The sequence below is a fragment of the Strix aluco genome, chromosome 6, assembly GCF_031877795.1.
Source record: "Strix aluco isolate bStrAlu1 chromosome 6, bStrAlu1.hap1, whole genome shotgun sequence".
Taxonomy (NCBI): domain Eukaryota; kingdom Metazoa; phylum Chordata; class Aves; order Strigiformes; family Strigidae; genus Strix; species Strix aluco.
In genome coordinates this window covers 24,336,314-24,361,272 of record NC_133936.1, presented here as the reverse complement: position 1 = coordinate 24,361,272, position 24,959 = coordinate 24,336,314, and positions in this window count along the sequence as shown.

Sequence of the window (24,959 nt, the reverse complement as noted above, 5' to 3'; positions counted from 1 at the left end):
GCTACTAATACGTAATACATAGCTGAATGCACTTCTGGATTAAATACTAAGTAATAGAACACAGCACATCCCTGTACAAGGTGATAAAGAATGTTGTGGAACTCCCTTTTTGTTTTTTACAAGAGTGGAAAATTTAGATCTGGTTCTTACAGACTTCTATAATTTTAAGCATTTCACCATGTATCTTTGATCTGGCAATCTCTTAACAGAAACTGTTCCTCTTCTAGAGAAATCTGAGTTCAACTGACCTTGGAATATTGTATTAATACTCTTTCCCAGCACAATTCAGTGTTTCTAAGCCTTGTTGACATACTAAAAAACTTACACACAAAAGCCCACATTTAATTCGTGAAGGCAGACATTTCAGAAAAGTCTTAAATTTAGAATTTTGTTCATATTTTGGTGAAGGCTTAGCTGGTCTTGCAAGCTGACACACTTAATCATCATCTGTGAATGGATTCATGTACTATGAGGAATGCTTCTATATGTGTATGATTTAAGCTTATGATACCCAGAGTCTGTATGGCGTGGCTTTAAAAGCTTTAAAAATGTTTTAAATGTGGAATTTGGCCACAAATAAAATCCAAAGCTTTTGCAAAAATAAACACTGATAAATATTACAAATATTTTCTATTAATTTCACAGCTGTTCTGTCCTAAAGCTTTCAGTTACAGAAAAAGAAACTGGTGCTTTGTGAACTCTCTGAATTTACATTGACCACTGTTTCAACGGTTACTTGAGTTTCTCTCTACCTCTGCTTGCAGAGAAATCAGGGTACAGTACATGTACATGTACAGTAATGATCCTACATACTTGATTAAAAGTACTTGATTATCCTTTTTTTAAAAAAAATCAAAAACTTTAGTTACATTGATTTTCAAAATCTATATGCTTGTGCTCAAATGTACTGGCCCTACATAGTATTTTTTCAAGTGTGGACAATGAATTTTGTTACCTGAACAGAGCTACTGAAGACTCCTTGAAAGGATAAGCAGAAGCGATGGAGCTGGAATGTCCAGAAAAGAGAAAATTCTGGAAGAATGAAAAGCAAAAAAAGTTCTCTCCTGAACCTGATAATTATGTGAGACAGCAGACTGGCCGGGATGACTTGCACTGTCAGTTTGCATTACTAGTCTCAGCCCTTTGAAGGACAGATTTTGCACTGTGAGTGACCCTGATGTGTGTTGTACTTGGATCTCTACCAAAAAGAAGTCATGAAAAAATATTATGCCCCATAGATAGCTCTTACACCTTAACTGTTGTTCTCCCCGAGGCTCTGTCAACTGTAATTCTTAATTTATGGAAACTTTGCCCAAATGGAACTTGGAACAAAATGTGTCCAGTGTTCAGAAAAAACTTTCGAAGAAGGTAGTGCTGCTCCCCAGTAGAGTTTATCTTCTGGACTGGTCCCCTTATCAATTCTGAACCATTAGGTTAGTCTGGACTAGAGCCTATTACTAGCAATCATAAGAAAACACAGCATTTACCACGAAATAAAAGAAATTTCTATCAAATTAGTTAGCAATACCACTGGTCTTAGATACTCTAACTACCACAACCAGGGAGATAAACGAGGCCTTTCCATTACTGCCGAGTGCTGTCACATGTTAACGCACAGACGGCATTACATCTGGAACACATTCTATCTGATGAAAGTTACAGTGCTTGACTCAGACAGCTGCCTGGGTGAATGCTGGCTGCTTTCTGAAATAAGAGGTAGCTGTCTGCTCTTCTGCATTTTACTAGTGCGAGTCATCAACCTCGCGCAACTATACCTGAGCAACAGATTTGAACCTATTGCCTAGATATGCTGAAAACTCGCTAGCCCTCCTCTGACCAAACTACCTCCTAGTGCCAGTGTAAGGACTTCTGTTTAGCCCCTTGTACTGCCTGTGTGAAATGTTACCCTTAGTGAGACATTAATTTAGTTTCTTAGCTTTTTCTTTAGATACATTTCTAACATAGCCACTTCTGTGTGCATTGAAATATTTATATAGGCAATACGTAGGGAATCCATTAGCAGGAATCAGTTGTACCAATTCTGGACTGTTTTTCAGACAGCAGTATTTCGCTAATATAGACTACCTAGCCAGAAAGCAATACAATATCCTAGCTCAGCTGATTTATTGAAACTGTATTTTTGAGGGTTGTTTTTTTACTTTGGTGACTCATGCGATGTGGTGCCATTTAAACAACGTGTGTAGAACACATGCTTGTTTGAACACTTCACTATTTGGCTCAAAGTAGTACAGTATATTGTTCTGTTTAGGGAACAAGTTTGAATTTACCATTGACTCAGGAGAACTTCACAATGTATCATTGGGTCAAGGACAGGAAGCTGTAGCAGAAATAGCTATGGAAAAAGCATCAAAAGAAGGCCACTGGGTTATACTTCAAGTAAGTCAAAGCTCTTCATTACATCAGTGCTGCATTGCAGTGTTAAAAACTGAAGCTTTTCAAAATAACATGTGCCTAGATGAAAGAGTACTCAATAGTGATTTAAAACTTCCTTTGTCTTTGCCACAAGGGAAGTACGTAACTTCATCTGTATATGCAAGTATCACTGAATATCACATAAAATATGAATTGCAACTATCTTGTGTGTAGGGAGTCAACTAACGTATTTTCCCAAGCACATGATATCTGATTTACTAATTTATTATCCATTTAAAAAAATCCTTTAGTAAATAAATGTGTAGCAAAAAAGAATTGTTATGCTGCATAATCAGATGAATAGATACAAACAGGGAAGATTGCTGTCATTATGCAGTATATTGTGCTAAACAGATGCACACGATTTTTTTCAAATATTGTGCAATACGAAACTGCTTCCTTATGTCTGGGTTTTTCTTGTATCAATAAAATGTTTCATATTTCAAATCAATAGCTCACTGGGAGGCCTATTTTTTCCTCCCTTCTCCCCCCCTCCCTCCCCATCTCTGAATATTTATTTTGTAGCAAAGTGGCTTGACACATTAGAGAAATTACTGAAGAAACCCAGGGAAGGAAGTCAGCAAGGCGATCGGTTTTGAGCATGGGGAACCTGCCCCTTCTCCTAAAGAGCATCTCATTCCAGGGGGGATTTGGGAAACCTCCTATTAAAATAACTGACAAGCCACTACCTGAAACGCTGCCTGATCACCGTGCTGCACTGGAAAAAATTGACCAGGCAAGTAAAACACGACAGCAATTAAACTTTAAAAATGTGACTATTAAACTTCTCATTTTAAAGCCACTTGAAATGGTGAAGTCACTAAAAGCTTTTACAGGATATGTAATAATAAAGCAGAACGCATTTCATTTCTTAAAGATTTGTTCACATATCCTAGAGTGAAATAACCACCCATCTCCCACCAAAAAAAAAATCAAACAAGAAATTATTTCTTTTCATTTTAAAGCATCACATACAGCTTCTGGTTAAAAACATGCCTGGGTGCACGGGAAACAAAGAATTTGCAGTCACTACAGATAATTACTGTAGTACAGAATAAGAATTTATTTTGGTTTAGTCTAGCTTAGTTTGATTTTTCTTGAAATGCGAGACCACACTTTTTTGTGTCTCTGAAGTATCTTTTACATATTCTGAGTATGTTGTGCACTGGAATTAGGTTTTCAGCTGAGGTAAATCAGTGAGGTTCACTATGTCAGTTTATATTGCTAAGGATTTGGTCCGAAATGTTTGGGTTGTATGCAAGAGGAAAGAGTACTTTGGCTTCCAGGTTTTCATATTTTCCTCTGTCCTTTTTCATCTTCGTTTTGGAAGGCTTTTAATAAAATAAATTTTTGTTACCGATTCTCAAAAGATAAATACACAAACAAAGGTGTATGTAGGTAGTAATGATAAGCTATGATCAAAGATATGGTCAAAGAAATCAAGTATCTCTTCGGAATACGTATCTGTACTGAAGAAAGAGCATCAACCTGAACGCTAAGAAACTCACCAATTACAAAAAAAAATTGTTTTTCGACTGTCATTTAAACAGCATGTTCTTAAAAACCTTTGTAAAAATTACAAAGGCTTTTCTTCTTTTCCTCTTGTTTAGAATAATCTCTTCCAGCAATAAAAAAGGGAAAATTGCCAGCCAACTGCACAGAGGAAGGAATGTCACCGAAAGTGCTGACAAACGCACAAAGAAAGCCGCCGGCTGCAGGCACGGCCAAACCACGCTTGTCACTAACTTCTGGCGGCGGCGGCTCGCTCCGCCGGGCCCGCTCCCCTCCGCGGGACCGCGCTGCCCGCCTCCGCCCGCGGGCCCCAACGGGCCGGGGCCGGGCGGCCCCTCCGCCCGCCGGGGCGGCTGCGCTCCCCCGCCGCCGCCCGGCGCCACTTGTGGCAGGTGCGCTCGGGGCGTGGCGGCCTGCCGGGGCCTGGCCGGGCCGGGCCGCACCTACCGGGCGGCTGCGGGGCGCCGCCACGGGCCGGGCCCCTCGGGCCGGCGGCCAGGCTCTGCCCGGGAGGTCGTAACCTCTTCGCTGCCCCGCGGCAGCTCGCGGTGCGGTGCGGAACCGGCGGTACCTGCCGGGCGCCCGGGGCAGCCGCCCGTGCCCGTGCAGCGTGGGGCGGCGGCAGCGGGCCGCGCCGCGCCGCGCCGTGCAGTGCCGCGCGGGGGGCGGGGGGACCCGTGGAGCTGGACGCGGCCGGAGCGCCGGCGCGTTCCCGGAGCCAGAGCGCCCCCTGCCGGCAGCCGCCGCCGCGGGCCGTGGCGGAGGCGCGGGCGGGCGCCGCCCGTTGCGGGCACCGAGGCGGGGGGCGGGGGGGTCCGGCCGGCCCCGGCAGCCCGACCCGCCGGGCCTGCGGCCCCATGGCCGGAGGTGACTCGGCCGGCGCTGCCGGCGGAGCGCTCGGAGCTGCCCCGGGCGAAAGGGAGGCCCCGGGGCAGAGGCGTGTACCCTCCGGTTTTGAGCCTGGCCAGGGCTGCGGGGCCGGGATGCCGGCCGGTCCCTTCGGGAGGTTTTCCTCTCGCACGCGTTTGTGTTGCCGCTGGAGCTAGGGCGTACGGGATTCCCCAGGCCGGGTCGCGCCCCCGGCCCCGCCACCACTGCCAAACACCCCGGTGCCTGCGGGGAAACTTCTCACCCGCCCCCGTCCCGGAGGCTCCTGCCCGGGCTCCGCCGTAAGCCCGGACACCACCCACGGCAGCCAGCGGGCGTGCTTGCAGCCGGGTCAGCAACATCGAGGCACGGGCTGCGCTTCGCACCGTAGTTCGCCTTCGGGGTCAGGGGTGCGAGGGGAGCGGACGCCAGTCCCGGGGGAGTGACGGGGCTGGGGGCGACCCCGCCGAGCGCACCCGCCCGCTGAGCCGGGGCTTTGTGCCTGCCCGGGGACAGTAGATGCAGGCCCTAGCTGGCATGCTTTCTGACTGGTTTAAATGGCCGCAAGTACAGTACTCTTTTCGAGGAATTAAATCTTAAATAGATGTAGCTATTTAATAAATCAGCCCCCGATCCCCTGCAGCCGTGACCTCTCGTCCCCGATCAAAGCGAAGATTTCTGGCAGCGCTGTGCCAGCAAGGCCGCGGCCCAGCCGATCCTGACAAAGTGCCCGCGGGCGATCAAACTATTTTGGTAAGAGAGAGGCGAAAAAGCTCTCTCCCTTCCGTCCCTGTGGGGCAGTTCGTGGCTGTCGCTGCCTGTAGCAGTGGCCGTGCCCGACGGCCGGAGGGACGCTCGCTGAACGCGGCGTTTTGTCGGATGGAGATGGGAGCAGGTAGCAGCAGCACCTGCATCTCCGCTTCCCTGCCCACGCCGAGCGTGGCCGAGAGGGGTGGCTCATCGCCCCCATCCCCACCTGAGAACACATTTGCCATCTCACCTCGTCCTCCTCCTCCTTGCGCCCCAGCCCTGAGCAAGGGAGGTTTAGACAGCTCGTGGAGTTCGTACCCACCGTGTCCCTGGGAAAGAGGCACGTCCAAGAGGAAGGCAGGAGTGAACCAGGCCCTGTACATACATGGCAGCAAACTGTGGGCTCCCGTCTTCCTTCTCTCCCCGAGCACCGGTGGCCCAGCCAGCAGCAGCTCACCTGCCGGCAAGGCCCGCGGCCGTGGCTCTCCGTCCCCAGCTGCCAGGAGCCTCCCGCTGCGAGGAGGAAGGAGAAGCATCTGAGGAGGGAAGGAGAACAAAAGGACGAGATCAGAAAAAAGGAATAAAAGAAGGAAATGTTGTGAATAGTAGAAACAAGAGGAGGAATATTCGGGGGGGGGGGGGGGGGGGGGGAGGTGCCATTTATAAGAGCTTTTTTTTTTCCGAAAAATTTCTGCAGAAATTGTGACAATGCATGTGCTCATTTTCCCTTTCTCATCCCACACAAACCTGTTGTTATTTTACTTTCATTATTTCACTTTGTTGCATCAGAAATGCTGAATCATAAAATGGGGGTTAGTGAAAATGGTATTTATCTTACAGGAATGAGCCCCACATTATTTTAAAAATCCCTACACTACCGTTGTTATTATTATTATCATCATCATCATCATCATGCATCTTGGCAGGTTGAAAGGTATCTCAAAACAGTAAGAATTCAGCAGTAATTTAACATCCCACAGCAGTACTTTAAAAGCATCAAATAACATTTTGAATTTTAAGTCAGTACAAGTGTAAATAAATGGATGTACTCCCACATGTCTGTTGTTTTTAAACTTGTGATGATACTAAAATATTTGCCTAACAGCTTTGAGTTGCAACAGAATTTCAGCTCATATATACACGTGTGTGATACTGAATTAAACAATTTGTCATTCTTTTCCATAAAAGACACAATTTGGCTCTCAGCAAACCATTTGAAATAGAAATTATGATGATGATACCACAGCTCCATTTTATTTTATGGTAGTGTATTGATTGTCAAATAGACAATACATGTATTTTTGTAATGGTCTAAAAGAAGATATTCTGCCTTTTTATTTTACAACCCTTATGCTATTACTCGCTTTCATTTCAATAAAGGATGGCATTTTTCAGAGATGCTACCATAAATTGCTTCATTTAATAAGTTGCTACACAGAATAATAATGTTACACCAGAGAGCAGCACTTTGTAATTTGGAAGAAATAACCTTTTTCTTTTAAAATATTTCTGTCTCTTTATTTTTAAATTAAAATTATATCTCTGCTGTTTTCTAAATGAAGAATAATCTGATTATTAGAAAATTCTTTTTTTTTTTTTCTTGCAAGCACTGGATCTTGGGTGTGACATAAAGAGGCTAATTAAAATGGGGAGCAAATTAGATTAATTTCCACGGATATAAAAGTGTTATAAAAGTCTTGTTCTCAACAATGACTCCGTAACAGAACAATTTCATTTATGCCTAAGCGGGTTCCTTATTCTGTCTAGTGAGGATTGCCACCAGTGTCTTGGTGACAGGGTTTTTATTATTTCTTTGACAGTTTGATAGGAAGTCAGTGCTTGCTTCTACGTTTGCAGTCTCTTCAAACCTGGATTATGATGGTTACTATAAAAATATGGATGAAATGCTACCTCCCCAAAGCCCCATCCCTTATGGCCCACACCCCAATGTGGAGATTGCTTTTGTAATAATAACTGCAGACAACGTGCTCCATATGCTATTATAGCTGCAATTCAAATACTCAGTCACTGAGGAAGGAGTCTCCCAAGCTGTGGAAGACAAGGTCACTCAAAACATAGAGCAGGCTACAAATTTGTCAGAAGATAGTGTGATGTTTCTGGTTTTATGCTTTTTTCTCCTGTGGCCACCATTTCAATAGTTCTAGACATTTTCATACCTGATTTTTACAGGGATTCAATCTGAAATTTGTAATGAGGGATCTTTAGTATACACGAGATATAAATAGATGCATTATTTTGCACCACACAGAAAAAAAGATTTTGCTGGAGCGTTACAATATATTAATAGGGTTGGGCCACTTAGGATCCTTTGTTAGGTTGCAAAATGCCATTATTTGCAAACTACAAGGCAGAATTTTCAGTTCTTTCTAACAGCACGAAATGTTGCTGCACAGGTCTTCCACTCCTCCACTTCACATCCTCCATATCCTTCATACTACGATATGTAGGCAGCAGAACTGCATTCATTGCATAAAGTTAAGATACACAAAGTTTATACTTTCCTTTACATTATCGCAGAAGTGGGTGCACCTGACTCTTGCCCCATGAGAATATGGTATCTCTTGAAGGTGAAGGCAGAGCTAGATGACATACAGAAAAAAAAACCTTCTCAGAAGAAAGTAAGATCAGATATTTTATCCAAACACCAGCAGAATGCTCCTCACATAAACCGATTTGTTTTCCAGAATATGAGAGACCGGATCTGCTAATATATGAGGTAAGACATTCTCTTCAAGAACTTAATTCAGGTCTGAGGATATGTGTGCTTTGCTTTGCTAATCTCAGCGGATGCATGGGTCTAAGCATAGCATCAGTGTAGAGGCCAGTAACAGGCAGTTGTGAGTGATACTTGGGGAGCTTTTTTCTGATTTCATTGATTAAAAAATTGTGCTTTCATAAACTGCCTACTCCAAATATATAACTTGTCTCTGTATATCAAATTATTTGTTTTAATCTGTGTGAAAAAAATTATCATGAAACTGCTCAGGAGATTGAAATCCCCTCTCTCTTGAGTGCTAGGAAAAAAACCGCAAGGCCTCTGATTACAGTCTGACTCCTGTTTCAGTGCAGACCTGGAGGTAAGATAGGGACATTCTCTTCTGCCATTGCAGAAATTTGGCTTCTCTGTTATAACGCAAACAGAGCCGGTTGCTAGTTATGGTGTGTGATCACCTGTGGTTTAGGCAATCCATAGGAGAGAAGGGAGGCAGCTGTTTGATACCTCAGAGGCCTTCTGATGCCGAAAACAAATTCTACTTCATATAGATCCCCACTGGATGAGGCACGTGGTTCAGATTGTGTTAAATGAACATGTTCAAAGACATCAATATGTGGCATTTGACCATCGTTAAGAGATGGCCATTAACTGTGAGTAAAGGTGGGTAACAGTAACATCCAAGTCCTGATCTCACTGCATATCTAGTGCAGTGAAGCTAGGTATAAAGGACATGAGTAACTCATCACACATCTTTGGCATTTTTTGGTAATAATGTATCTCTCAATGCTGACAAAGTGCTGAATAGCAACATGTAATGTTCTTAACCATGCACGGCAAAATTTTCATAATATCCAGCAATCTCAAACAGCGATGTATCTGCTGCACTAACATTTAATATATGTTCAAATCATGAAATTGGGCAGCCAAGTAGCTTCTTAGGCATTGCTAGCAATTTACACAGCCAGTCATGGTATATGCACGCACAGCTGTAGTTAATGCATACCACTCCAAGACTAGGTACTGAAAATCTAATTCACATGGCTAGTTTTTTAAAGGGACCTCCTTTTTTGCCACCTAGAATTACCTTCCTTTCGATCTTTAATTCAGAGTAACAAAACATGGGCACTCAAATAGCCATTAGTGCAAGCAAGCCAGCAGAATGGTAGCTTGATTGCGTGTACAATTTTCCATGGGATATCTGAAAGCAAGTTAGTAATTTGGCCCTTTAACATTTTCTCCCTGTACATATGCGTAGGTGGGTGCTTCTGTGTGTATGTATATGAATTACTATATCATATAATTACTTAATGCAATTAGAGTGAATTTAAGAAATACAGAAAACCCAGAAACTACACTCTTGTTTTTCTGACCATTTCCCCTTTTTAAAAAATAAATGACTCATCCCAGTTGCAAGAGCCAAGATATTCTTTACACTTGACGATTTAGCTACCTTATGTGTTTTTACTGGGGAAAAAAAAGCCCTCTATCATTTATCATGTCATCTTATCACAGTCTCTTTGTGAGACGCAAATAGCACACTAATGTTTTCTTTTGTTAGGGTGAGTTGGCAATCTCCTCAGAGATGGAGCAACTACAGACAGCTCTTTTTTTTGATAATCTTCCTGACACTTGGATGAGACTGGCTTATCCATCAACATACAGTTGCTCAGTGGTAAGTCGCATGCCAACAGTCAATCAGTATGGATGGCACTTCTTGTCCATCATAAAAAACAGAATAGAAACTAAAGATTTTTTTTTGCAAATATCTTACTTTCTTGTGTAACTCATAATAGCTTTATATCATAAACTGATGTTACCAGTGTTATGAAAAGCAGAAAGAACCTTACATTTACCTTGCCAATTACTGCAGACTTTGACAGATTTCTCTAAAATTTGGATTCCCACTTCTTCCTTGCTTGCTTGCTTTTTTCCCCGGCTGTGTATGCTGATCAAATAGGTCTGGCGAGTGCTGTAGGACATCGTATCTCCTACTCAGAAGACTAGGCTTGGTTTCTTGTGTCATTTGGGATCAGAATTTGTAATAGAAGGGTACTGCTCTGAGCTCAAGGGTGAAATGGTCACCAAAAGGAGCAGCAAATAACAAAGCAGCTTGCATTAAGAACTTAGAGAAAAGTTTAAGAGCAAGTAGGGGGGCCATCACATTTCTGTTCATCTTAACTGAACTCATTTTAAGATGTGTCCATCTAACTGCTCTCCATGGCTGTCTTGTAATACCAAAAGTGAAACTGAGAACAAAATGTGAAAAGCCATCCAGTGCTGACAAATTATTTATTTGCTGCATGCTTTCAATTCTCCTCAAGAGTCTCCTGAGTAAGGCAAAGAGCTGCTGGCTAATGGAGCTAACCAGGACTGGAGAGCTGACCAGAGGACAGGAAAGCTCTGCCAAGCACAAAGACAGGTAGCGCTAGAAGGCAAAACAAGTCCACACTTCGGAGCTCAGTTCAGACTTCTGAGAGATCAAGAGAGGAAGAAGGAATCTCGTTCAGCAGAGGAGACAATGAGAGAAGCACCAGAGGTACATTGTGGTGAAGATAAATCAGAGCTTTATGGAATTAAATGCTCTTTTAGCTTCCCTTGATGGAAAACTAAAGCACCATAGAGATACTGTGATGTCTGTGATAAATATATGTCCTGAAGACAGAAAGCGTTGCCTAGGGGATATAATGCAGTAATGCTAAATTACAAGCTGTTTTCCTGAAGGACAACACAGCTGCTTTCTTTAAAAAAACATACGGGGGAGTCAAGCTGGACCTTATATTCATGTTTGGAGAAAAAAGGGTAAAAGTACCCACTGATTATATAAAAGCTGTCTTGCAGAACTAGTAGGATTTGAGGTGACAGATTATCTTTTGCCATCAGGTGCAAAATGCAGTGAGTCACTAGGGAGCAAAAACATTTCCAGGAGATGCTGTGTTATGCAGCTGGGATCCAACGCAACCTCCCTGCTGGAACAGCACGTGTATGGGGAGGAACTGGGGAGCAGGTGAAAGGGAGGTCTGTCATGAGCACCAGAGAGGTTACACATGGATGGGACTAGTGGAGTGGCCAGTTCTGCTTGGCCATCAGTCCCTTGGGTTTGGGGAGATGAAAAAAAAAAAAAAATGACAGAGACTGAAAACAAAACTTGAATCACTGTCACATCTAAAAAGCCCTCAGTAATTGGTGTCAGTAGCAGGAGCCGTGAGCTTCCTGCAGGGAAGGACGTCCTCTCTATACCACCCTGTTATGCACACTGCAAAGAATGAGAAGGCCTCAGTCATCCTGATAGTTTTATCCTCCCTGTTTTTTAAATCCCTCTCTTATATACCCACCTGACATGCCACCATCTGAGACATCAGATAAAACCCTTTGATTTCTAAACAGATGCCATTTCAACGTAAGGTAAGATGGAGTGAGGAGGTGAAGGGAAAAAATCTGAATACACACACAGTTTAAGCATCGTGGGCTCAGCAAATGTGTCAGAAACAGCAAACGCGAGTGATTAAATGAAGGAGATTATGTCAGATCACCTAATAATCTCAGATCTTCAGTTTGTCTTCAGGATCCTTTTCTACGTCTCTGAAACGAACATGAATTCTGTTAACGCTTCCCTTTATAAACTGGCCCTATATGTCACCTAGTGTTTCACATTTCTGTGTAGGAGTTGCCTCTTGCCCCTGAGCCAGCAGTCTCCTGTCTCTGGGTTAGAAACAGTCAACTTATCCCCAGGGCAGAAGATGTGTCTAGCATTTCTTAACAGTAGCTTGTTAGGAAGCAAGAAGCAACACTGAATAGCACCAAAAAAAAAAGACGACCTCAGCTAGAAAGGTGGGGACGTGATGCCAGTGATGTTAAACGGGGTAAAACGAAAAAAAACAAGTTGATGCTTTCTTTTTCAGGCCACAGAAATCAGAAAAAAATCCGATAGGGAAAAAGAGTGTGGATGGAAGAGACAGTTTGGAAGCTTGCGTCACAGGTCATCCAGCTTTCTGGAAATCTGCAAAAGACCAACAGTGGAATGTCTTAACAGAGGCAAATATGTTTGGGTTCTGGGTTGTGACTGCACTGGCAGGCAATGGCTGGAGCAGGCTGAGGTGACAGCAGCAGTGCGGGAGGATTTGAAAGGACACATTAGATGCAGAGGGGAGGAAGTGCAGGAGGTTGTAAGGAGCAGAGGGTAGCGGGGAAGGGCAGGAAGTCACAAAACGTAGGAGCTGCCAGAAGAGGGGATGTTCATTCCCCCTTTGGAAGATATTCATAATACACAGATACAGGCTTAGAAACTATTCCATGAAAGCTCAGGGTTATGGCACTGATTCCCTTGCAGGCTAGGAAAATACATGCTTGAAAGGAAAAGGCCTTCAGGGTAGGAGGGTTTGTTATTTGGGGTTTTTAACTGACAGAATCTGCTGCTGACTTGTAAGGTGGGGAGGTATTAACTCCTGAGAAGGAGGAACAAAAGGCAGGGATTGCAATCCTGCAAGAAAAAGCAAGGAGCATTGCAAGTAGAGGTGGGCTGGTCCAGAGGGGGCGGGGGGGGGGGGGGGTAAGGATATTCATCGAGCGCTCTGAGATGAAACATGCTGTGTGTTCGCAAAGGTGCCTGTCAGTCAAGTGGGGGAGCAATGTTATGACAACCTCTCTTCCAGGAGCAGCAAAGACCAAGATTTTTTTTTCCCTGCAAAGCCAGCCAAGATATTACTGAAACGGTTGTTTTAACAATCAAAGCTAACTGGGAGAGAACAAAAGAACTCCAGATGCATGTACATACACATCCATCCATCTGTCCATGGCCTCCTATGGCCTCCGATGAGCCGACCTCCACTTAAAGAAAGTCTCTTACATTGGTGAGAAAACAGGCAGCAAATGATTTTGCTGCTGTAAAACTTGAAATTATGTAAGTTTCAGGGAGGAACATGAAATGGGTGTAACTTGCATGAAAATTTCTGAGAGTACCATTAAGTCTAATGCACATGGAATAGCAGAAAAGAGGTTAGATTTCTTTTGAAGGAGCCACTCTCGTTTCCTGAATATTGACTTGCTGAATACCGACTTACTGGCTACCTCTCGAAGCGCGGCTGCTGCCGTGGCTTCTTGAGACAGACGGGCACAGGTTCCAGTGGGGCTGTTCTGAAAGCCCAAAAGCACACAATATTGCTGCACTTGCTGCTATTCGCTTGTCAGTACTTAATTAACAAATACAAGTGCAGAGCTGTGTTGAAATCAAAAAAGACACTTTGGTATGGCAAAACGTAATATGAGGAAGTTGCTTGTTAAACAGAGAGGAATTTGTTGTTCAGCTGCACTCAAAACACAAGAAAAGGGAAAAAAACATTAATGTGTGCCAGGGCAAAAGTACCACTGTCTTGGCAAGAAAAAGAAACATTTGCAAGCTTCTGAGATGGTATTTGAACAATGAAGAAGAAAATGAACTAGAAAAACTGCTTGATGGGCTGCTGAGAAGAATCCTCCTCCCCCCCTACACACACTGATTTTTATGTTTTCTTATACCCGGATAAGATGGACTGCTGGTACAACAAATAATATCTGACACACAAGTTATACAAAAAACATGGTATCAAGAACAGAATTCAAAATGGGCTGAACTCCTTGAATTCAAAGGCAATCAGATAAGTGGCAAAAATATAATCAACTACCACCATTCCTTTCTACCAGAAGATGTTAGGTATTGAAAACTCTCAAAGCTTTTTCACATAGTTGCTATTCAAGTACAGGTTGATATAAAGTAAAAAAACCAAAAGAAAACAAAACACCAAAACAAAAACCTAACCAAGCCCTAAACTCCAGCCTGAAAATCAAGGTGAGAAGAAACGTTAAGTCTGGCTGTCACATACCTGAAGTAATAGGTTTTCCAGTGTTTGGTTTGGTCATTTTCCCTGTGGCTGTGATCTTTAGTAAATTACCCCTAATCCTTCATGAGAAGTCTGCCCTTCTTCAGTTTTTTGCCAAGTTACTAGTCGGCAACTTCTCAAATTGCCATTAACATTTTGGAGCTTTCTTCACATATTGCAGATGGGGGTCAGAATTCCCCATTGCCAAGCTATTCATTTATATTTCTTTTTAATCCTTCTCCTACACAAAACAAATATCTAAATTTTGCCTATGTCAAAGTAAATATTTGAAAACATACATGCTTAACTTGGGGCTGGTGGGAGGGTGAGCTGCAATTATTTGCAGTCAAGGAGCTTCACATTACTGGATCCTTCCTAGCGTGGCAGGTGTCAGGTCAGAGTGTGTGTGCTCACACACCACACCCCAGGTACACTGTGCAGCTAGGTCCTTCCCAGAGCCTGTGATTCCTGACCTTCTACTCCCGGTTTGCTTCTAAACACTTTTAAAGCAAGAGCACCCTGTTCAAATCCTCAGTGTTTTCTAAGCAGTAGTACATTCTATCAGCGAACGCTTTCACTGCAGGTTAAAATTCTCAGATGCAGATCATACAAGGTGATGAGAAGTATTGGCTGGGGAAAAAAACATAGCATAGTCATACATAGCAGGACTACTGATAATGTGCAGTATATTACACTCCAGCAAAAATGACTAATATCAAAGCTAAACAGGAATAATTTGTATGGTTGAGACAAGTAGAATAAAATATGTATTTTAACTAAATCAGTTTTTAGGAATACCAGGCACAGGTTAATCCTTTATAAATATGTTCACAGAGTACATTAGACACCAGCCCGCCTACACAAAATGAATGCAGCACACACTCTGATGTATTACAGAGGCAGGATAAATGAGGGAACTCTTCTGTGTTTGATCTGGTTCTGCTCTGTAATTCAGAGATACTGGAGATGGGTGGTGAGTTTCCCATTGATCCCAAAAGAACCAATACTGTTGAATCCTGTGAAATGTAAGCTTTGTAGAGGATTGGAGGCTATGCACGAAGGACAGTGTAGCATTAGGGGCATATTCTCTTCTCGGGAATGTGTGTAACTGGCATTCACAAGAGTCATACGCATCCTGGGGAAACTAGACCCTGTAGCTTAACGATAGTGAAAATGCGTACCTAGCTCCACAGGCAATTATATCACTCTCATTGCTACATCTGCATCCAGTTATCAAAGGATAGATTTCCAGCAGATAATAAATGAACCTGGAAATGAATGTCTTGAGAATTTTGAAACAATGCTAAATTTGACACACATCAGCATTTTAAAATGCAGCAACGTGCAGTCAGAGCATCAATCGAAGTCTAAGATATTTTAGATAGAAAACACAGGGCTAGCACATAGATGTGGGAATAATAAATTCCAGGGGTTTTTTCTCCCCATTCTTTCCAGCTTTTTAAACCACTTACACCAGTCCTTGCTTCTCTAAACTGTATTTTGCATATGGTGGAGGTGTTAATGCACAGTTACTGCACAACAGGGTTGTGAATTTTACTTAATGAAAGCTTTTAAAAGCACAATGAAATCCTCAGATGAAAGGCAACAAAGAAGTGCAAAGTATTATTATAGCCTAGCCTAAGTTTTACTGAGAGCATTCTTATACACGATGGACACAGCATAGATATGTTATGGGTGATAACCTCCCTGTAAAGGCTAATTCCCACTCCTGAGGCTGCCAGAGGCAAGGGGTGGCAGTCTTATAAGACTTAATAAAGTCTCATAATGTTTTCACCCTATTCCTAGCCCCAGGAGCTAGAAGAGGACCCGTGTATACATTCTGAATCCTTAATGAATAGCCTGGCTGTCCCGGCATATTGCGTGCACAATCAGATCACACAGACTGCAGACCAAGATGGTTCAGTGAACACTTAAAGGCAGAGGCAAATATAGGAAGTACAGTGAATGCTGTAGTTCCAGGCACAACAGTGTGGCATACAGTAAGTTTACAGTGTGTGTTTGTTTGCTATCTATGGAAGAGGTAAGCAAAGGGACAGAAATCTGCTTGTCATTTTCCTTGATAATTTTTGCTAAAATCCAAGTAACTGTTTGTGCATAATAACAAAAAGGAACAATTAAGATGGTCTGTATTTTGCAAAGGTGAGAAAGGGATAGCTGTCAACGGGATGTGGATGAAAGCTCCAGTAACCCATTTGGAAAAGATCTAGCACCAGAATAAATGTACAACAGCTTACCAGGCTGAGAGAGGACAGGATCTGCTGGTCTGAATGATGGTTTGATCTGTTACGATGGGAGTGAAGTCTTCAGTTTGAAAAATATTATTCTGCTTCCTGGGTCTGCAAGAGCTAACACTGTTCTAAAGGCTGCATCCCTCTGATCAGCTGCCCTGTTTCACTGATCATAGTCTAAGTGATCTGGAGCCTCCTCCTTTTTCTGTCTCTGTTGAGAAAAAAGATTGCAGCTTCATTTTGGTTATTATTCGCATGTTTTTCTTAACAGTTTACTCTCAGCAGCTTCTGATTTAAACTTACATGTTCTGTAGTTCAGGAAAATGCTAAAAAGAGAATTTTTAGATCGGTACCTAATATTGTCAAAGTAATAGCAGGCACCTCATGCATACACCTCATGTTCCACCCTTTTGGTAAATGTATTCTAACACTCTTAACTTACCTGCTTTAAAAGGACTGGCATGTTGAACCAGCTGGCCTTTTTCCACTGCTATAGCTTTTCATGTTATATTCTGCTGATCCAATTTCTGTATTTTCCCTGCATTTTGCAAGACAAAATGCAGAAGTTTAAAGTCTCATAATGTTTATGTGACAAAATCTTACTGCTAAGTACAGTATTACTGATGGATTAGTTTAATGCAATAGCATAATGCAATTTAATTATAGTAATAGCGCACAGCAACAATTTTACTGCTTATGTCAGATTGTGAGACATTCTCTCTTAAAAGCTTTATCATTATTATTTAGTTTTTCAGGTTTAGTTCCACAGTTTCCCCCCCTCTACACACATTAAATTAATTTCATAGGTGCAGAAGAAGAAACATTAGGTAAATTGCTCCCATTTTGCCACTGTGAAATTCCATAAGAATTCACAATACTAACTGAAAACCTATTTTGCATCATGAGACAATAGTCAGCCATCCTGTGGTGAAAGCTTGTAGCCTTCTGGTCATAAGTCCTCAGACCTGCATGCTCTAGTTTAAAATAAAATAAAAAAGAAAAGCCCAAGCAAAAAAAAAGAAAAAAAAGGAAGAAAAAAAAAAAAGATCATTCCACCAAGTCTAACTTTTGTATTTACCTGAGAGCTTTTAATGTAGCTTGATACAAATTCCTGTGCCAGCCGTGAACTACTACATTCATGTAAACTATTGTAGTTCAGGGCTCCAGCTTTTTCAGCCCACAGCTTCCACCGGTTTCAGCTGTGGCTGACAGCAGTTCTGAAAATCTAACCCACAGTAACTCCTATTTCTAAAGTGTTTTCTATCTGAAGACCACGGAATTTTCTATCAGTGTTAATTTAGCCTCACAACAGCTCCAGAAAGACAGAAAAATGCATCTCCAGCCAGCACAGCTGTATGCAAAGTGAACATCTGTCCATTGCCAAATTCAGTTTAGCTAATAATAAAAAGACACACTTTATTTTCTCTTCCAGACAGGACCAGACTGCAAGGGAAAGCCTGGAGAGGATTTCCATGCTTTAAAAAGGGAAACAGGGAGAGACTGAATTTCCTAAGGTCACTGGGGAAACATGTGGCAGCGCTAGGAAAAGAACTCAGCACTCAAGCAGCCGAGATACCATCTTCACAGCCAAAAATGGATAGTTTTTCTCTGCAGTATGACTGCATTAGCACTGTTGTGGTGACATAACAGCACAGACAGAGCAGGCTCTGTGGATTTTATGGCAGTGAAGTTAGATAAGATTAATTTCTGATTGGCAGAAAGATGTTGTCTTCTTGTAACTGCATCATGGCAAAAGCTTTTCCTTCCTTATTTCAATAACAAGAAGCTAGGTAATGTGAATTAGCTAAATCACTGCAAACCACTGCTTTTTAGAGGGGGTAATGAAGGTGTACCCTTTTTCTTGAAACTATGGAAACTGCAAAATAGTCCTGCTGTATGCTGACCTGTTGCTGTTCATTTACTAGCTTGCCCAAGGTTTTGTAAGACCCAGCTGTATGTATTTTTCAGAGTATACATTTATTTAGGCACGAGGCTAAAGCCACAAAGGGTCTTGGGTTCAGGACTGCAATGCTTGACTCTTAGGGGCTCTTTCAGCTTAAGAAACCCATAGCTCCGCAAAAGCCAGTATCTCTGTACAGCATCTCTGCACAGAAATAGGTTGTGTGCAAAGGACCTACATTTCTGCTTCTTTCAAGGGGTTTGGAAGATGGCTCAAGGGTGGATGTATCCATGCCCAGTGGGTCCTTTTTAATGCAACATACCAGCATAAGGAGGAGATAAATTGTGCTAGACTTCCTCACTCCTTTTCGAGCCTCAACAGTATATTTAAGAGCAGTTCTGTGCTGTGAGAGATTAAAATTCACAGCCTTTTTCTATTTGATTCTGGGTAGATGTTTGAACCCAGGATCAATCTTTTGTGGCAAATATTTTCTAAAAGCTAGTCCGTTCACTGTTTTACAATACCAAAGGCCACCTGTCAAATCTATGACACCTTTTCAAGCTACAGAAGGAAGCATAATTATATGCCAATTCACTTGTGCGTTAATTTTAGCATGCAGCAGAAACTGCTTTCTCTAGCCAGCCTCTGCTACTGCAGTAACACCCTGTACTCAGCAGAAACCTGGACTTTTGATAGAAGTGGCACCATTTTTACACCTTTATGCCTTGGTGTTATTCATACTGTGTACCATTTGCTACCAAAAGCCTCTGCATTCCTTAAAGCTTTGTCTCGGAAGAAGAAAGAAACCCGGGTCAAACTCACTGCATCAAAGCAAGCTGGTGGGGGATTTCAACCTTTGTCTTAGCTCCACATCTTAGGTGACTGTTCTGAAGATTTAAGGGCACTAAGAAAACATTATCCTCTTTGCTGCGTTTTGCATGAAACTTTATAACAACTAGAAAGCACGAAGTTGTTCCTAGCCTAAGATCTACTACAGTAAATTAGGTCACCTCAGCTGCTTTTGTAGACAAGATGATGTACATACAGCAAAGAAGTCTCTTCCTCCCATTGATAACATTGTTCCCTTGCCTATACGTGTTGGTTTGGAAACGAACCTAGAGTTACTGTCTATTTAAAGTGAAACTCCTGATTATGAGTCTCTCTGCTATTTCTTTTTCTTCTCTTTTTTTTTTTTTTTTTTTTACCATTCAGGTGCAGTGAACAACTTCCGCGCTGCTGTGAGCTTGACTCCTAGCCTCAAGATCTCACCCTCCCTAGTGTTGTCTGGATATCAGGTTTTTCAACCCCCAGTCCTTCCTCACAGGTAGGAAGCACATCACAACTCATTAGTAATTTACTGCTACAGTAATTTTTATAATTACTGCCAGGAGGCCTCATTAAATTTGATCTAATGAATAAATATTGTATTTTTCAACGTGATTACCAGAACAGCTTAAGCTGAGTGCCATAAACAATTATTTTCTTCAATACGCAGTATGTCAGTGAGTATTGATTTTTATTTTGTAAAGAATTTACTGTATTCCTATCCGTGGCTAGTAAGTAGTAAATAGCTAGCCCTATGAAGTATCAATTGCCACAGAGCAGATAGCAAAACAGAAATTGGGATATCTGTTGCAAAAAGTAAAATAATACACATTAGCAAAGATAAAGGGTTTGTCCGGAGGTCAAGGAGGAGTGCTCCAATGTGAATCTCTCTCCTATCCCTCATGAAAGCAGACTGCTTTAGTCTGGTGTCTCTGATTTGTAAGTCAGTGATACCAAAAAATTTAGAATATATTAGCAGGATATAACACAGCATTTTACCTCAGAGAACTGAATGAACAATGACATCTTACATTTCATTCACTTTTAGATCAATTGATCAGATGAAACAGTCTTCTAACAGGTTTAAAAAAAAATACAGGAATATGTAATATGCTGAACATGAACCTATAGTTCAAGCCAAGGCTGCAAACTGTATTTACTTTCAGCATCATTTACACCTTCTTCAGCACTTGCAGACTTTAGTATACAAACCTCTTTGAACTGTAACAAAAGGCATGCATCGGCAACATCAGAGGAGCTCAGCATCAGGAGAAAACCCTTGAAATTTCTGTCATCTAAGAATGTTTTCTGCACCTCCAGGTATCTGGTACCACATTAGATAGATCCAATTCCATAGCTCAAGCACTACTCAAATAATTTTTAAGTAAATTTATCTACATCAACAAATAGCACTCCTGGCCTGTGCCATCAGTTTTTTTGTTTAAGTGAGTCTGTCTTTTAGGGCAAGAGAAAAAGGTGTGTGGGTAAACCCGGGGTCAGTGAGGGCAATTCATATATCTAAAGGGATTTTTTCCTATTTAATGCACATTTTTGAATGAGCTGCATTTTCTCCCTTGGTTGTTTAGTTTAAGGAAACCTGGGGAATCTTGAGATTGTTAGCTCAGTATCTCCCAGTTAGTTTCCTTGCTGTGGCCAAACTGTGATCTGGTCTCCACCAAATTTCACTGGAATGAGTACAGTGCAGTTAGTGATTTGCAACTCTATGTCATCAGAATAGCCTCTGACTTTCACCAACGTGCAACTTTTCCCCCTTACACATTACCTACAAGTAAACTGCAGGCAACTAACTCTACATATGACCTTAGGACTAGATCCACCTTAATTGGTGCTCCAGTCCATAGCATCTGTACTTCATGACACTTAACATTTGCTCTCATAAAGTCCCTTTAGAACCCAGGTTTGTGTTGTGACAGTTGTGGAGGAACCCCAGTCTCACCAACACTAGCTGACAAATATCTGTGCTTCCAGATAGGCTGTAGAACAAGACATAACTCCTCTCATCTCACTAGTGGTGGGATTTGGTGGCATCTGCTGAATGATCCTTGCACAGAGCAACTACAAGACACCTTCTCTTCCTCCTTTGTGTTTTTGGTGCTCCATGTCCTAGAAACATGATAACTACAGCACTGTAGAGCTCAGTACAACCGTAGGTAAAAGTAATAGTAACAGTGGCCTACGCTACTGTGGTCTGACACCTCCAGTACCTCTCTTCTACTCTAATGACTTTATTTGCTGAGGGATAAGGTCAACATGTTTTAGGTGCCAGGCAAACACCAAGAAAACATTGCTCAGAAATTGAGGCAGACAGAGGTTTAGGTATTTTTAACTGTGGGGAGAAGTTGAGTGCTTTGTACAAACAAAGCCATTTATCATAGGGACTTCTGAGAATCCCTTTTACTAAATCCATGTCTTCCTGCATATTATACAGCAAGCCATGGCACACCAGGAGGAACAAGGGCACTCCAGCAAGGCTGGCTGTTTCACTAGATAGCAGGGAACCCTAAGATCTGGCAGGAATCACATCTCTCTGTGGATCCCAACATGTTAAAAGTGTAATGTGATATCTATACAGGGAAAAACAGAAGCTAGATTTCATCAGTCAGGCTTAATTAGCACGTTAGCTAAACCTGATATCAGCCAAACTGTTCATCTTATCCATAACTTTTTCTCAGAACTGAAAAAAATCAGATGCTAGACATGAGCTTTTGGAAGCTGGAAAAATGGGTAGAAAGAAAGAAAATGGTACCTAATAGATTGCAATACTCTCAACTCCCTTGTTTCAGCTATAATGCACAATATACTTAATAGCAAGTATGTCTAAGAAATAGACTAACTCTGCTTGCAAGAAAAAAGGGTGTCTATCTCCTGTCTTTGCTTAGAAGGTACACTGAAGGAAAAAAAAAAGAGCATTATTCCTTAATGTGGGTAAGTCTGCATGTCTTGATGAAAATTAATTGTAATCATGTTAAGAACATTCAGTTGATATTTTTTTTTCTAAAGCAGTCCTTAGCTATGTGGGTAAATGGGTTTTGGTTTTACAGCTGAGAAAAAATTGACTTAAGACCGTACCAGAAGGCTTTGACAGAACACTGCATCTGTATGTTGTAATGGGCACAGAGATACTCTATATACTGGTATATCTTTATTTACTGGAGGTACTCTTCAGAGCTTTGTAGAGCAGATGCTGTTTTCTAGCCACAGCAGCCATTTAAAAACTAGAAGTTACTTCTTCCAGAGAAAACTGGGATTATATCAAAGAAGTTCAGTTCCTCACAACAAAACTCTGTGCTTGATTTCCAATACCAAAATTGTAACATCACAACTTTTTCATAAGAATTAAATAGAAACAGAAATAAAGGGGGAAGAAAAAGCTTTTAGAGTGTTAACTCTCCACGGCAGGAGGAAGCCAGCATGGGCATTGAGCTCGGCACACTCATCCCCTTCTCCCTGCTGAAAGGGACACAAAAAGAACTCTGGCTAAGCATTTATTTTTCTGCTAATGTGAAAGTTTTCTTTTAAAGAGGAAGCAGATTGAACAGAGCACGAGAAAAGAATTTGACTCTGGCTTATTTCCAAAGGTTTTTTTTCCTGATGATTCACTGTTATCACTTGTATTCACATTACAACCAGCCTCAAAAAGAAATACCCAAAACCGAAACCAACTCCCCCCTACACCCAACAACAAAAAAACCATAGCACAAAAGCACTAACAAATAGGATCTTTCCTACTGCTAAATTCTGCTAATAAGCTATATAAGAAGAGAATCATGTAAGATAAGAGTGCCCATGTTCATTCACATTTGAGTAGTAACATAGCTGAGCCTCTAGATCTAGAACTTTAGAGCACATCTAAAAGATGGTGACTCACCAAGGTATTAAACAAAATGGTTGACACTGATTGAACTTCTTGTTTTACTTCAGCTATATAATAAAATAGAAAACATCTAAATATCTCTGAAGTCTAAAATGTTTAAATTTTCAGTATAGTCTTTCTAGTAGTTTTATTTTCAAACAGGAGTTTGGGTATTCAGGAAGGAGACATAACTGCTAATTCTCTGAAAACACAAACAATACAAAATTTTATATATGAGAGCTCTCTCATCCTCAGCCCTAATGCCCAGTTTATACAGCAATTCATAAACATACCACTTTTATGTGGGCACTCAAGCTTAAAGCAGGTAAATCAAGGCCAAAAGGAGTGCTGGTAGGATTGCTTTGTGTACGCGATTAAAAGAAGATGAGGATGCTTGTTATAGGCTTCTGCTACTTACACCTCTTGACACAACCTAGCACACAATTTCATTCTCCCTGCCTGCAATGATATTAACAGACAGGTAAGGATATAAAGCTAACTTGGGCCCAAACACAAATCTATAATTTCAGTAATGTTTTTTTTTCATTTTCAGGAGTAGATCTATGTTTTACCTGCAGACGTACGCAAGGCGACAGACTGTATGACTAGGGCTCAATGCAGCAGGATCTACAGTTCAACTGATTTTTTTTTTTTCTAGTTCAAGTGATCAGCACAAATACTACTGAAGTACTGCTAATAAGAGACAAGATGCAATGTCTACTTACCCCATCCTGACTGTACCATGGCTTCTGGTTTCTTTTTTGGGTTTTTTTTTTTTTTCACATAACAGAACTGTCTGCTATCCTTGCAACCAGAGCATGATCACTTCTAGCTGGAAGAAAGCCTGTACTGAACAGCAGCAAGCAGATCTTGTTTAATATGATTGTAGCTCTATGCTCTAGACATGTTTTCATACAAATTCAATATCCGCAACTTCTTATAAATACCAGTCACAATAGGATTCCCAATTCCCCTCTCACCTCCCAAATTCAGGACTCCTACCACTAGCTCTAATCATTACATTTTTGGGTTCCAACAGACAATTTCCCTCCCATTTGTCACCCCCACCCCAAAGGGTTTGTGGGGTTTTGACACTCATCTAGGAGCCCCAGGCTTATTATTTGGAAGAAGGGTGAGACCCAAGCATGAAACCATGATGCTGTTCTCTTAACGTTTGGAGCCCATGCACTCATGTATGTCTGACACAGCCCAGTATTACCTGGGTGCTGGTGTTTAGGACCCCATAGACTGGCCAGCCTGTATCTCAAGAGAAAGCTGTATTTTTTTTTATCTCACTTTGTTTTAGTTGCAAGGCCAAGAACATGAAAGAACAGCAGGCAGTGTTTCCAAAATCTCCACACTAGCTTATGCCATTAGCCATGCAAGAGCTGCGCTAGCAAAAAGCCATAAGAGAACAAACTGGTTTATGCCAGCAGAGGTCAGTGGGTGACTCTCTTGCCAAATGTTTCAGATGCACACTGTGTATTACAGATACAGTTTCAAAGTCAGCTATGCTCCCTCACCCTGGAACACGGAAAGCCATTCTTTGACTAGATGCAACTATTTTACCCTTTTTGATCCCATTAGCCTACCCAAGCAAATGATGTACTTTGTTATGTTACCATCTCCTTGCTTTTCTCTTCAAAATATGTTTTTAGGTTTCTGGCAGACAAAATAAAGGTATATTAGTCCACGAGGCTAGGAAGGGAGACAGAGTAGTTTCCAAAGCTAGTGCCTATTTTTAAAATTTCCATTGCAACTCCCTACACTAATGTAACCGCTTAAGCGGCTGAGTGTGTTGGTCTGGAATGTACAGCGTATGCTACTTCATCAGCCTGTGAAGCAACACTTCAATGCTATTTTTGTAACTTACATATAACGACAAAAAAGTTTGCTTAATAGGTAAGGAAGACAAAAATCCTTCACTCAAGATTTGAAGAGACCTAATGCTTCAACATTT